This window comes from Pteropus medius, unplaced genomic scaffold (assembly GCF_902729225.1).
Source record: "Pteropus medius unplaced genomic scaffold, Ma_sr-lr_union100, whole genome shotgun sequence".
Taxonomy (NCBI): domain Eukaryota; kingdom Metazoa; phylum Chordata; class Mammalia; order Chiroptera; family Pteropodidae; genus Pteropus; species Pteropus medius.
Genome location: NW_024354500.1, coordinates 18,202,419 through 18,215,204, shown reverse-complemented (window position 1 = coordinate 18,215,204; position 12,786 = coordinate 18,202,419). Strand labels below are relative to the sequence as shown.

Here is a 12,786-nt window from a genome sequence, read left to right as displayed (position 1 = left end):
ATTACTCCATACATTGTAGAGCCCAAGAGAGACTTACCAGTCCTTATGTTGTAATAACACATATCATCCCTTTGTCTGTCTCTTCCTCCTTCTTGTCTGTAGTTAGGGCCACCTAATTGTCTTCTGCTGAGACACTTAAGCACAATCTTAAGGCAATATTAGAGCTGTGTGTACAGAGCCATGGGGCTGCCAGGCCAAAGGAAACAGACAATGGAGTAAGATTGATGTGGGGAAGTGAGGAAAGAGATAATCGTTTGTGTTTCATTTGTCTGTCAGAGGTAAGTAAGTGTGGACAAGGTAATATAACTTATCCAACAATCAGTGTGGCATAACTACCAATTATCATAAGAGATGCATCACCAATTAGAACAGAAATCAATCACCGGTCATAACAGATACCAACCCCAAATAATTGTTAGGACCTATAGGCGCCTTCTAGCTGGATATCAGTCTTGGGAGTAATTTGCTAAATGTGGTATGTATGAATTTTAAGAAGGCTTGGGCTACCCACACTATATAAATTATGCACTTATTTGTTTCTATAATGAGAAAGAATCAGTTTAAGAAGAAACACAATGACAAGGTTTAACAGTCAAATAGTCTACCCTTAATAGAGGTATTTGCTAATAAAAATAAATAATTATATTATCCCAAGACTTTGTGTCTATTTTTTAGTACACTATAATTTATGAAACACTTCTATGTCTGCAGTCTCAACTGATCTTAATAAGAATCCAGAGAGGTAGGTAGGATAGAAGGGTTAAGTAATTTGCCCAAGGCTATGTGGCTAATATGCAGTATAGTAATGATGAGATTTTTTTAGAAAGATGTGAAATTATGAAAATTAACTGTGGGATTTATAAAAATTGGCCTCTGAACAACATAGTGAGCTTCAAAATTATACCTAAAGTAAGTAGTAACTAATCTTTTTCTTGGGAAATAATAGTGAAGTAAGATAAAGTCTGACATATTTACGCTTATGAAACTAAACAAGACAACACATGATTGTTAGCCTCTCAAGACAATTGATCTTAAATCTGTGAAAAATCTGTTTATTTCTACCTACCATCCAGCCGATGATTTCTAAATACCATTTCTACACTAGAATGAACCAGGAGTCCTTGGAGAAATGACTGATTCTAGATCTGGGATAGGAATAACATATGATCAGGCTGGACAATTTTACAGTGCTAGAAAGTACAAAATGTGAGAAAAGAAGCCCCAAGCAAACAAACAAACAAATAAGAAGAAAAACAGAAACAAAAAGATGGGGCATGTTCAAGAGACACCAGGAGCTTCTGGTGGTCGCAGTTAGAACAATTAGAGCAACAAAAGTCGTATTAAGTTGTAATCTAAAAAATAAAATAAATGACCATGAGTCCATATTAAATAATCTATTATTAAATAAATAAAATGGGTCAAAGAGACAAATCTTCCTTACAGAAAAATTCCAAATAACATATGTATATAATTCTCTCTCCAGGAGATAGAGTTTATACCCCCACCCATTTAAGTGTGGGTTAGATTTAGAGCCTACTTCCAAAGAATAGTGCATGAAAAGAAAAATAACAACTCTGCAATGAAGAAATTTGGCAAATACCGCCTTAACCAAATGATTAAGGTTAGCCTCACGAGTGTTAAAGTCACATTCGCATCACATTCCCCTGATATGGTGTGATGAAAGGGCACTTTGCCTTTTACATAATCTTTCCAAAAACCTAAAACCTCAGTCTAATTATAAGGAAAACATTAGACAGACCCAAACTGAATGGCGTTCTATAAAATATATGACAGAATTCAAAACCGTCAGGATCATGGCAACGAAGAAAGACTGAGAAACTGTCACAGACCAGAGTAGCCTAATTAGAGACATGACAAATTAATGTATTGTGGAATCCTGGATTGGATACTGAAGTGGAAATTGGACATTAATGGAAAAACTGGTGAAATCTGCGTAAAGTCTGGAGTTCAGTTAATAATAATATAACAATGTTGGTTTCTTCGTTTTGACAAATATACCACAGCAAAGTGAGAAGAAATTAGGGGAAACTGAAACCAGGGTATATGGGAATTTTCTGTACTATTATTGCAATTCTTCTAATAATAATCTACAATTATTCCAAAATAAAAGTTGATTAAAAACAAACCATTCATTTTAAAGAAAGCCTTGTGTACACATAGCTCTATGTATGTTTGTACATATGTTAATACATGAATGTCAATCAGTAGAGTTTAGCATATTCTGACAATTTCATAAAATTGAGCAATAGTGGCAACTATTTTTAGTTTAATGCTTCTTTTATACTTTGACCATTTTCTGTGTTCATAAACCCATATTGCTTGTATGTACATGTCATACTCACATATATCTTTACAAATGTTTATTTTCATTCAAATGTGAAATAAAAGTGTTTTAAATTATATCTTTTTTAATCATTAAAGATCCTTCTATCCAGGGACAGGAGCCAGTGGGCAGCCAGAACATATATCTGCTTTTATTTCCTATGATGAATAAAGGGAATCACTGTTTCAAAAGCTCAACACCAGAGGCTTCTGTATCCACTGCTAATTCTGATGGGAGTCAAAAGCATCCTGGGAATCATAATAGAGAAAACAGGATTCCTGTCTAGAAGCAACAGTGAAAGAATCAAATTACTTTTTACAGCCCTTAGACCTCACCCAGTTTTTGTCTGGTGACAATCAAATCATGAGGTCATCATAATGGCAAATAGTATCTCTTGGTTGATGAAAAATAACTTGGTGTGTATTACTATTTTGTAGTGATATAAATAGAATGAATTTAAAAATTGTGAAAGCAGAACTGGCTGTTTAATAAACGAGAAAAGAAACATAGAATGCCAATATTTTCTGCAAAGTTTTGTTGTCCATCAAGTTCAATTTGGTATTTGTTGGAGGGAAGAACAGGAAAGATGTATTGAATTTTCTACTGTTGAACTTATTAGTATATCAATAATATCACCAGCGCATGGTTTTAATATCTCTACACTAATCTGGCCTGATACGAGCAAGCTACTGATCCATTTTTCATTTCTAAATAATTTCCAAAATGACTTAATATTTTTGTTTATATTCCCAGATTTTCCCAGTCAATTCCCCTGTCTTTCAGACTGCATGTTTATAAGATGCCAAATCAACTAGTAAATTCAGTGAGAAAAAAACAAAACACATTCATTCTGTCGTTGGATGTTGTTTATACAAATGACTTTTTGATTGATGGTGGCTCTTGCTCCAACCAATTGAGTAGTTATGTAAACACAGCCCTTTTTTCTGCCAAATGACAGTTTAGGGAATTTTTTCTTAATTTGAATGATTTGTCAATGTCTGCAATGCAGATATAGACAATTTCCTCATAATACCATGGTTCTAGATAATAATTAAAAAATTCACTCTAATCATCCTAATATTTGGAATATCCTGACAATTTGTTGCCTTTTTCACTTTATATTCAGTAATTTAAATTGATTAGATGTCCACGAATTCTTACATAAACTCAGGTAAAATAAAGCTGTGAAATAAACTTGTTTTTTAAAAAATGAATAACCAAAAATTTTAAATACATAGAAATGAAAGCCTTAAACTCCATCACATCTACAATGCTTCTGAAGTGGTAAAATGATTACTGAAACATGAAAGAACACATTTCTAATTGTTAATTAGCATGCCTAAATAGATTACTACCAAAAATGTTAAGATTTGCAGCTTGTGGTTTCTGATTTTACAAATAATATTTCTCCTATTTTTTTTTTTAAGAAAAATAATTCTTAGGTGAAAAATGTCTTCTCTGAAGAATGTTAACTTACTTTCTGAGAATATATTAGGCAGTTCTTACTGCTCTTTTCATTTCCTTCTCTTGGATAATAGGCTCTCAAATCTGACCCTTAACATTCATACTCTTGCAGTTGGAGACTCGTGAGATATTAATTATTTCTCTTTCAAACTCCGAAGTTAACACCCACTGAACTTTGTGGGACAATGTTTTAGTGAGAGAGCTATACACAGGATGGGGTCTTCCACATCAAACTCTAGGAAGGTGCCCACTCTCCTTGGTTTAGTGGAACCAGTGCAATAAAACTTTGGGGGTAAGAATAAGGGAAAAGAGATAGAAAGGAAATATCCAAATCTTTGCTAGCAGTAAAATGTTTTAACAAGGACATTTTCTAGAATTAACTGATTCTTGGACAAATTCTCTAGTAAGAGTCTGTGGAAAATGGTATACAGTAGTTAGGGTTTGTGTGAATGGGCTCAGAAACAGAGGCCATAAAATGTTTTCTCTCTCTCTCTCTCTCTCTTTTGTTTATCCCAAGTGTAATCTTTAGTCATAATTCCTGCTCTTGATTTTACCCTTGAGTCTGTTTTGAGAATAGGCCTAGTGAAAACTTTTTTATTTACCTTTGTGACTGATGGAGAGATCTTATAGATGAATAATTTTTGAGGTGATGAATTTTAAAATATAAGCTCTTGATTTCATGTGAACAAAGTAATTTTTTCTTTATTTTTTTCTGGTACTATTCTTTACCATCTCTAATCCCTTGTGATTTTTTTCCAGAAATTGTTTTTTGAAAATAAAAAGAAATCATGCCAAGGATCTTGTAAAGTCATGTCTGAGGAACTCAAATGCAAGTGAGTGTCTTGATTCTGGCTCCTTGGGAATATGAGTAAGATTAGGAACAAAAGATGAGTCATTTTTGTCATCCAAAAAACTGAAAATGTACTGAATATTTTGAAAACAGTAAATGTCATTAAAATTTCTAAGGCTATGTAATGGACTTTATATGTTCTGATTTTTGAAGTGATATAAATTTACTATATATATTTAGAAAATATAGGAAAGGAAAAAAAGCTATTCAATCAAAATCTTGCAGAGGTAAATAATGTTAACATTTTGAATTGTTTTTTAAAATTTTTTCCCCACAAAATTCTTTAATGGTTTTAATACTTAAACCTTTAAAATTTTAGAAGAAAAATAATCTTAGAGTAGTTTTACTTCACTTTTAAGAAAGCAAAACAAATACTCTTTCTTATACCATTATCTTTGGGTTAGAGTTTCTTTGAGAGTGATGCTTAATTTATTTCTCTTAAGGATTGACTTTCAGAGAAGAAATATACCTACATTTTTCCAAAGCATGTCATTTATTTAGATATAGAATTTTGAATCTCAATCCAATCTTTACTTTATAATAAACTCAGAATGAAGAAGACAGAATTCTCTGATATTTGTCTTTTTAAAAGGAAGACAAAGATGGAGCAAATTATATTTGTTGAGAATGAAATAGGAACACTCTAAATTCTGAATAAATATACTTTATTCAGGATTATTCTATGGGCCTCAATATTTTATTCAAGGTCATCGTGAATCTTAGACTTAGTTGGAGTATTCAAGACTTTAGCATTTTTTTTTTTTTATCATCATTATGAAGAATTATTGACCCAAGACATTTACTCACTTTTCTCTTGGGACAGGTTAGAAGAGGAGGTACAAGAAGGGGCAATACACTATCGAGTCCACTACTTGGGTCCAGTTACCATCAGTTTTTTTAGTGACCACAGATTGAACTTCTAGTTGCAGCCAACTCTCTCAAAGCACTTGTTTCTGATCACAAAGGGAAATTAAATGAGTCACTCTACATTTTTTAAAATCACTAGCAAAACAATTTTCCTAAGGGGGGAGGCAATAGTGTCATCTTTATCCTAAAGGTTAAATAATTGAATAATATGGTGAAATGACAATAAAAGATGATGCAGGCATTTTCAATTTAACCAGGAGTTCTAGTTGTATCCTCTCTTATAGCTAAGATCTACCACATAAAAGCAGTAGAAGTTCTGGAATTTATTGGACACCTCTGAGAATTCCAGCTGTCAGTGACAGCTTGAGGCTTCTTTACCCAAAGCACAGTTACTGGCTGTCATCTTGAAGCAGTAGTTTCTAAGGTGGAATTAGTTGAAAGAAGACAGTGCTTTTGACTAGGGCCAGAAACTTTCCATGCGAAAAAAAAAAGTACAATATTTGGGTTAGGGAGTAATAGAATTTATTGGAAAGACTTCATGGCAGAGGCTGGTAAACTAAGCCAGAGCCTATTCCCTTCATGTCTCCAAAGAAACAGCTTTCAAAAGAGAGGTGATGCTGGAGTTTAACAAGGTTTTTTTCAACACCAGCTCAGAATACACTGTACAGGACAGACGATGGGTAGCTTCATATTAATAAATTAATCATTGGCCTCAGATGATATAATAATTTATGTGAAATAATTGGATATAACAACTACATACCAAAGAGTAATAAAATTGTGCAAGTGTCATGAATTGATTAGAAAGAACTTTACAAAAATGAAATAATAACATTCATTTTAGATTGCTCTGTGCAAAAGGAAAACATGTAATTGAAAGAAAAAAATGGTTGAAAAGTGCCATATTCGAGTATATACAGAATAGATGTTTCCTAAATTAGATGAAAATACATGAATCAATTTTTGTTTCTTATTAACCTTGAAAAATCAGATATATCTTATCACAAGAAAGAAAAGTAGACCTGAGGATAGGCTAAAACTTATAGTATTATGAATTAAAAATTTTAATCAAAGGAAGAATAATAAAGCCGTGTTTTTCTCCTATGAAATAAGGCTTTTCACACTATTGTTCATATTTCTAAAAATTTGAAAATGTTTTCCTAATAAACAAATTTCTGCTCAAATTTAACAATGACAAGGCATCTTTTTCCCTACCAGACAGCTGTTAGTCATTAAAATAATGGACTTTGAATTTCAATCTTTAAAACATGTGCAAATGTTTATATATCTGCAACTTAGGAAAAATGTTTTCCCAACAACTGCTTAACAAAAAATTTTAGTCTCTGCTTCATTTTTATATTATTGTAACAATTCAGGTATCTCTTAAGAGACATTTTAAGCTTCCAGCTTACAATAATGATTGTGTCAAGCCAAAATCTGAGGTAGCTTAGTGGTTTCAGATTATTTAGTCAAAGCTGACTACTAGATATTTATATTTTTGGTAACGTTTTTATTATAGCTTTACTTATTCCCAAGTAATTATGAAGTGTTGTATCATCAATTAAAAACTGGCATTTTTATTTGAAGTGGAAGTTTTTAAATCACCTAATAATCTTGATTTGACTAGAGTCAACAAAGATGGTCCATTAGAATCACATTTGTGTACCTCCTTTGCTTAGGGTCTATCACTTTACTCATTTCTTAAACATTCTGGAATGTTCAGAAGGGGTCAGACACTATATTATATGGTAGGCTTATAGAGATAACAAGAAATAGTCCTTGTTCATAAGAAATTGAGAATAAATTATAGCAATACTGTATTGCAAGTGCTATAATAAGATCTACAGAGGATGTCATTGGAGTAGAAGGAGAGACAGAATTAGATATTTAGTGCTGTCTGGGCATGGAGGTAAAAACACACTTCTAAGAAAAGGTAACATAATCTAATATTTGGAAGCTGAGTATAATAATTTCTATTATGGTTAAAGGCAAAACTCAAGTTAATCTTTTCCATGCCAGAAGAAGCATCTACATATTTACCCAGCATTTTATTTAGATCTGGATACACTTCCTCTAGACTCTTCTTGATTTTTCTGCTTGCACTTGATTATATAATTAACTAATTTAAATTTTTAACCATCATCTATTTCAATGATTCTCAAACTTATTACATCAGGATTATCTGCATGAATTGTTAAAACATAGATTGCTGGGCTCCACCCCCAAGTTTCTGATTCAGTGAGTATGGATGGACATCAACAATTTGCATTTTTACGTTCCCAGGTGATGCTGATGCTACTGCTCCATGGACCATACTTGGCTGATTATTAGAAACGGCTGAGGATGTTTTAAAAATATGGATTGCTGTGGTCCATTCCCAGAGATTCAAATTTAGTCAAACTTGGGTGGAAACAAGGAATCTATTTTTAATACATTTCCCCAGTCGATTTCGATTATCAATAAAGTCTGGGATCCACTGACATAGTCCAATTCTCTCATTTCAAAATTGAAAAAAATTGAGATGTAGAAAAGTTATGAGAATTTATCAAATTTTACAACTAACAAGGAGCAGAAAAGCTTTCTTTCCCACAATACCTCATTTTTTTCCCTTCAAGGAACCATAATGAGATTTCATTCTCTCCTGAATCAAGTCAATACTTTTATTACGACATTCAGTGTTTTCCAAAATCTTTTCCTTATAACCTATTGTCCTAATAATTGGTCTTGGATACAATTAAGCCAGTCCCAAATCAATGAACATGAAAAGTGCTATAGTCTATGGGAGGCGGTGGGTGGATTCAGATGAGAATAACACTCAATTTCCTCTTTCAAGGAATTTCCAGACAAGTAACAGATATTACATTCTCAAATGTTCAGAAATATACATTCCTGCATGATATTAATAGAAAGATTTATAGTAAGTGCTACTAAAAAAGTACAAAATATCAGATGAGTTTCAGCATAATGAAACAGATATTCGTACAGGTTTATTTGCTAGACACTGTGCTAGTGTTTTAGAGATGCAAAAAGTATTAAGACGTAGGTTTTTATTTAAGGAAATCATATTACAACTAAGCAAAAACAACTAACTCTATACTGTACAATAAATAATCTATAAAAGTGACTTGAAATAAATGCTGTCAGAATAGAGAAATGGGGTCTATGGCCATGCCACCCTGAATAAACCTGATCCCATCTGATCTCGGAAGCTAAGCAGGGTCGGGCCTGGTTAGTATTTGGAGGGGAGACCACCTAGGAAGACTGGGTGCTGTAGGAATTAAAAAAAAAAGAATATAGAAATGGGAGTGATTAATTCAGCTGTAATATGTGGAACATTTATGTGGAAATGTTTACAGAAAGGGTGCTAGAAAAGGCACTTACATGTGTATATATGGTTTGTTTAGATTTGGATACTTTTCCTTTGGTCTCACCTTTTGATTAGTCTTTACTTTGCCAGATGAAGGAGGGGGCAGAGCAAAAGCACAAAGGTGAACCTGTGAGATGGACATTTTCAGAAATGAGACTGACAGGGCTACAACACAAAGCGTGTGGAATCAGAATGGTATTCGTGAAGGTTAATTTGAGCTGGGCTTTGAAGAATGCATAGAATTTGGTAAATAATACTAACTTTTGCACACATTATTATTACTCCATTTTTTAAACAATTCTTCACCCTTTCTTTCCAAACTACAGAACATTTTACTCATTCCCCAGCTTCAAATCAAGGCCCTTAAAAATTCCTATATTTATGTTAGCACTGTCTGAGCATCATAGTTACTTCTGGTGCTTAAAAAAATGTACAGAAGCCCTGGTCCCACTTGAGAGGTTTTGATACTGGAGATTTCTATTCAAGATGTCTGGTGGTAGAATCCTAGGATTACGGATTGGTAGTTTGTCATAGCTCATTCTGATCTGAACCGCTGTCCAACCAAATGCCAAAATACATAATTGCTGAGTTAAATACATAATTGCTGCAATCTAAATGCTTAAGCACAGCCTTTACAATTTTGTTTTCTTTATTCCAGGAAGTTGTTTTAATGTACATATTTACTCTGAGATCCTAATAGGTCAAATCAGGAAAAGCTTCCCTATATAAATTTTAGAGACAAGGAAACTCACTGTCTATTTATTCTCTCATGTCCATGCACATGCTTCGGTCAAGAAATGCCATCCCACTGTCTTGTCTGGACTAAATGTACATGGTTTTTAAAGTCAATATTATTCATATATAGCTTCTAAAATTAATTTTAACCACCAACCAAATTGAATCAAATTGTTCGAATTGAATACATGTTACAAAAAATGCCTCAGGAAATAAAAATGTCCAATTGATCCTTATTGGATATTGAAGAATTAGTCATTATGTGTATTGCTAGGTTTCTAAATTCTATGCCTTTGACACTCACTAATGTTAGTCATAGAGCTTTTTTCTGGGTGGATAATGTGGTTACAGCAGTTGTTGATAACTTGTTTTGCTTTGACCATTCAATAAGCATTTTTAATGAATAAGGTTCGAATTATTTGTATGCCCTCACAGGCCATAATGAATGCATCATTTCAAAATATACATAAACTATATTTATTTCTGACACATGATGTTCTAAAGAGCCACATCCCACAGCTGTCTATTTAATTAGATCTTGCTGGATTGTGATTTTATTATTAGGCATTCCCTAGCTCAGTACTCAAGGTCAATGTAGATATGACTAAGAAAATTATATTTTCTCATGGACAAAAGATGAGACTTGGAGAGCAAAGTGAAATATATTCACTATATAATGAAATTTTAAAATATTTTATAATTATAATTTTCTGAATACTACAGATACACTACTCCTTAGCCCTTTAGTCCTTCAATGACAAGACATTTAAGCGTACATGATACACAAGGACTAATATTATGGAATTTATGTAAAAACGGTAGATTATACAATGCTATTCCAAAGTATAGTGTTTATAAACTGTATCATGTGTGTGAATCATTTCCCCTCTGTTCATAGTATGTAACTTTTCATCTTATGTAAAAAATTTATATATATCAGGTATCGTATTTCAATATCATGTTTTTAAAAATGAGATTTAGTACGGCAAATCAACATAGTAAAAATTAATAGAGCCTAAGATACTTTATAAAGTGACAATAATAGGCAATATTGTTTTGTGTAAACCTGAAATACTATGTGTGTGGTGATGAGGGTTGAAAAATAATGGAAACATTCTATTTTGACCCAACTCAGGTAATTTATTAGAAACAGATAATTTGATACTTGCCACTACTCTAAAGTAGTTATTATTATCTCTACCTTACAAATTAAGAATTTGAAGTAGAAAGTTTAAGTAATCTAACTCATAGTTGAATAAGTGGCAGAACTGGCATTTGAATCAAGATAATAGACTCCAGAATTTCCAACCTGAATCACCACACTATACTGAGAGAAGAATTTGAGTGTATAACTCTTAATATTACAATTCAGACTGGAAATAAGAGAGCCCCTTATAATATGAAGGGGTAAATTCTGCAGCCATGTAATGTTGAACAAATTATTCAAATTCTTGGCCTGCTACATGAAACAACTCATTTGCTAAAGTAGAAAAAATATTTAAATTAAAAAGAAAATATATTTCCCATGAATTTTTAATATAGTGGAAAGAATATTGAACTTAGAATCAGGAATTGTGATTCTCTGTTTCTCTAAACCCGTGGTTCCCTAACTGTCCACTAAAGCACCCTGGTACATGGGCAGGTACACAGGAGTATAATGAGATATTTTAACATTGTTTTGAGGGAAACAGTGAGATCTGTCATATGTTGGTCACTGCTCAAAGTACCAATTCAAGGTAGTTCTCAGTTTTGACATTATGGCAGACAACATTTCCTTCAATTATGTCATATTTTTTTGTGAAGCCGCTGTTTCAACAGTCACTGTGATAAAAAGCAAGTAGCACATGAAAATCATCATGGAACAGAAAATGAGGATGATGGTATACAACCTGATTCCAAGGTTTGAGATCATGCAGTGCCTAGCAGAAGTATGTATTCCATTAATAAATAATTATGGTTATGAACGAAGCAATGATTTTTTTTTCTTCTGATTAACAGGTAAAATTTTGTTTAAATGGCTACTGAGTTGTTAAAGCATAAATAATTGAAGTTGTTTAGATATAAGTACTTAGTAAACAGAACTATTTGGTATTTATTTTGTATTAGGAGCATCATGTAAAACTTACTGAGAACCTAAGGGCTCTGTGAACTGAGAAAATTTAGGAAACTCTGGAGTAGAAGTTTGCTTTTTGGTGTATTGAAGTATTTTTTCTTAGCTTCAGTTTTCTTATCTGAGAAATGAATGGGCCTCAGAAGATAGTCTCAAATGCTACTCTAATTCTAACAGGAAATGATTCTATGACAAGGCAGAAGGTAATTTTGGTGACTTTGACAATTCCATATCCCATTCACCTATAATACGTAAACATTATCTTAAATTGGAAAAAAAACACAGAATGTAGCTATCTCATTTAATGATTTTCTAATGTATTTCTAATGTATTCAACCAACTCCTTTAAAACAAATTAATCGTTGGATCTAAATGAATTAGTCATTTTACAAATATATCTCACCTATCTCTTTAACCTATAAAGCTCATGGCTTTTTGGGGGAGAGGCATTAGGTATTTTCTTTACTCGTTAAGATTGAATTAGAAAATTCCCCGAGTAAGGATATCTGTACTTTATAAATATTGGAAAATCTAGAGTGTCTGAACTACTAAGAAAATATTGTCACATGAAAATTTCAAATCAAAAACAAGTAGCCCACTGTTTTTAATGAAAACTCTGGCTAATAACCACATCATAATTACATTCCTTTATATTGCCAACTTACACAAGGAATTGCCCATTTAGAAAATCTTTGAATATGTGTTTATAAAAAATAATACTTGTTACATGGAACCATATTAGATTCTTATTAGACATCTATCAAATAATTGCTTCTTTATTTGAAGTACAATAGGTTTGTATTTACTTGATTTGTAATGTTTTGGGGTGTTTTAGGCTAAAAATAAGATTCAAAAATAGGTGATTGAATCCAGATGATTAACACATCTGGATTGGCAATGCCTAAAAGAAAGAAAATTGCAAAATATTTGTGAGATATTCATATCCTCGAATCAGTGAAAGCAGAACTACAGAAAGAAATCTTTTATTTTGAAAACTGCTTGGTGGCAGAATGGTTCTGTGAATGGAGTGTGAACTCTTGCATAATATA

At 32.5% G+C, this 12,786-nt stretch overlaps 1 pseudogene; it reads left to right on the top strand.

The window, feature by feature from the left end:
• The first annotated feature begins 8,683 nt into the window (after positions 1–8,683).
• Positions 8,684–8,802, top strand: LOC120595286 (uncharacterized; annotated as a pseudogene).
• Positions 8,803–12,786: the final 3,984 nt, after the last annotated feature.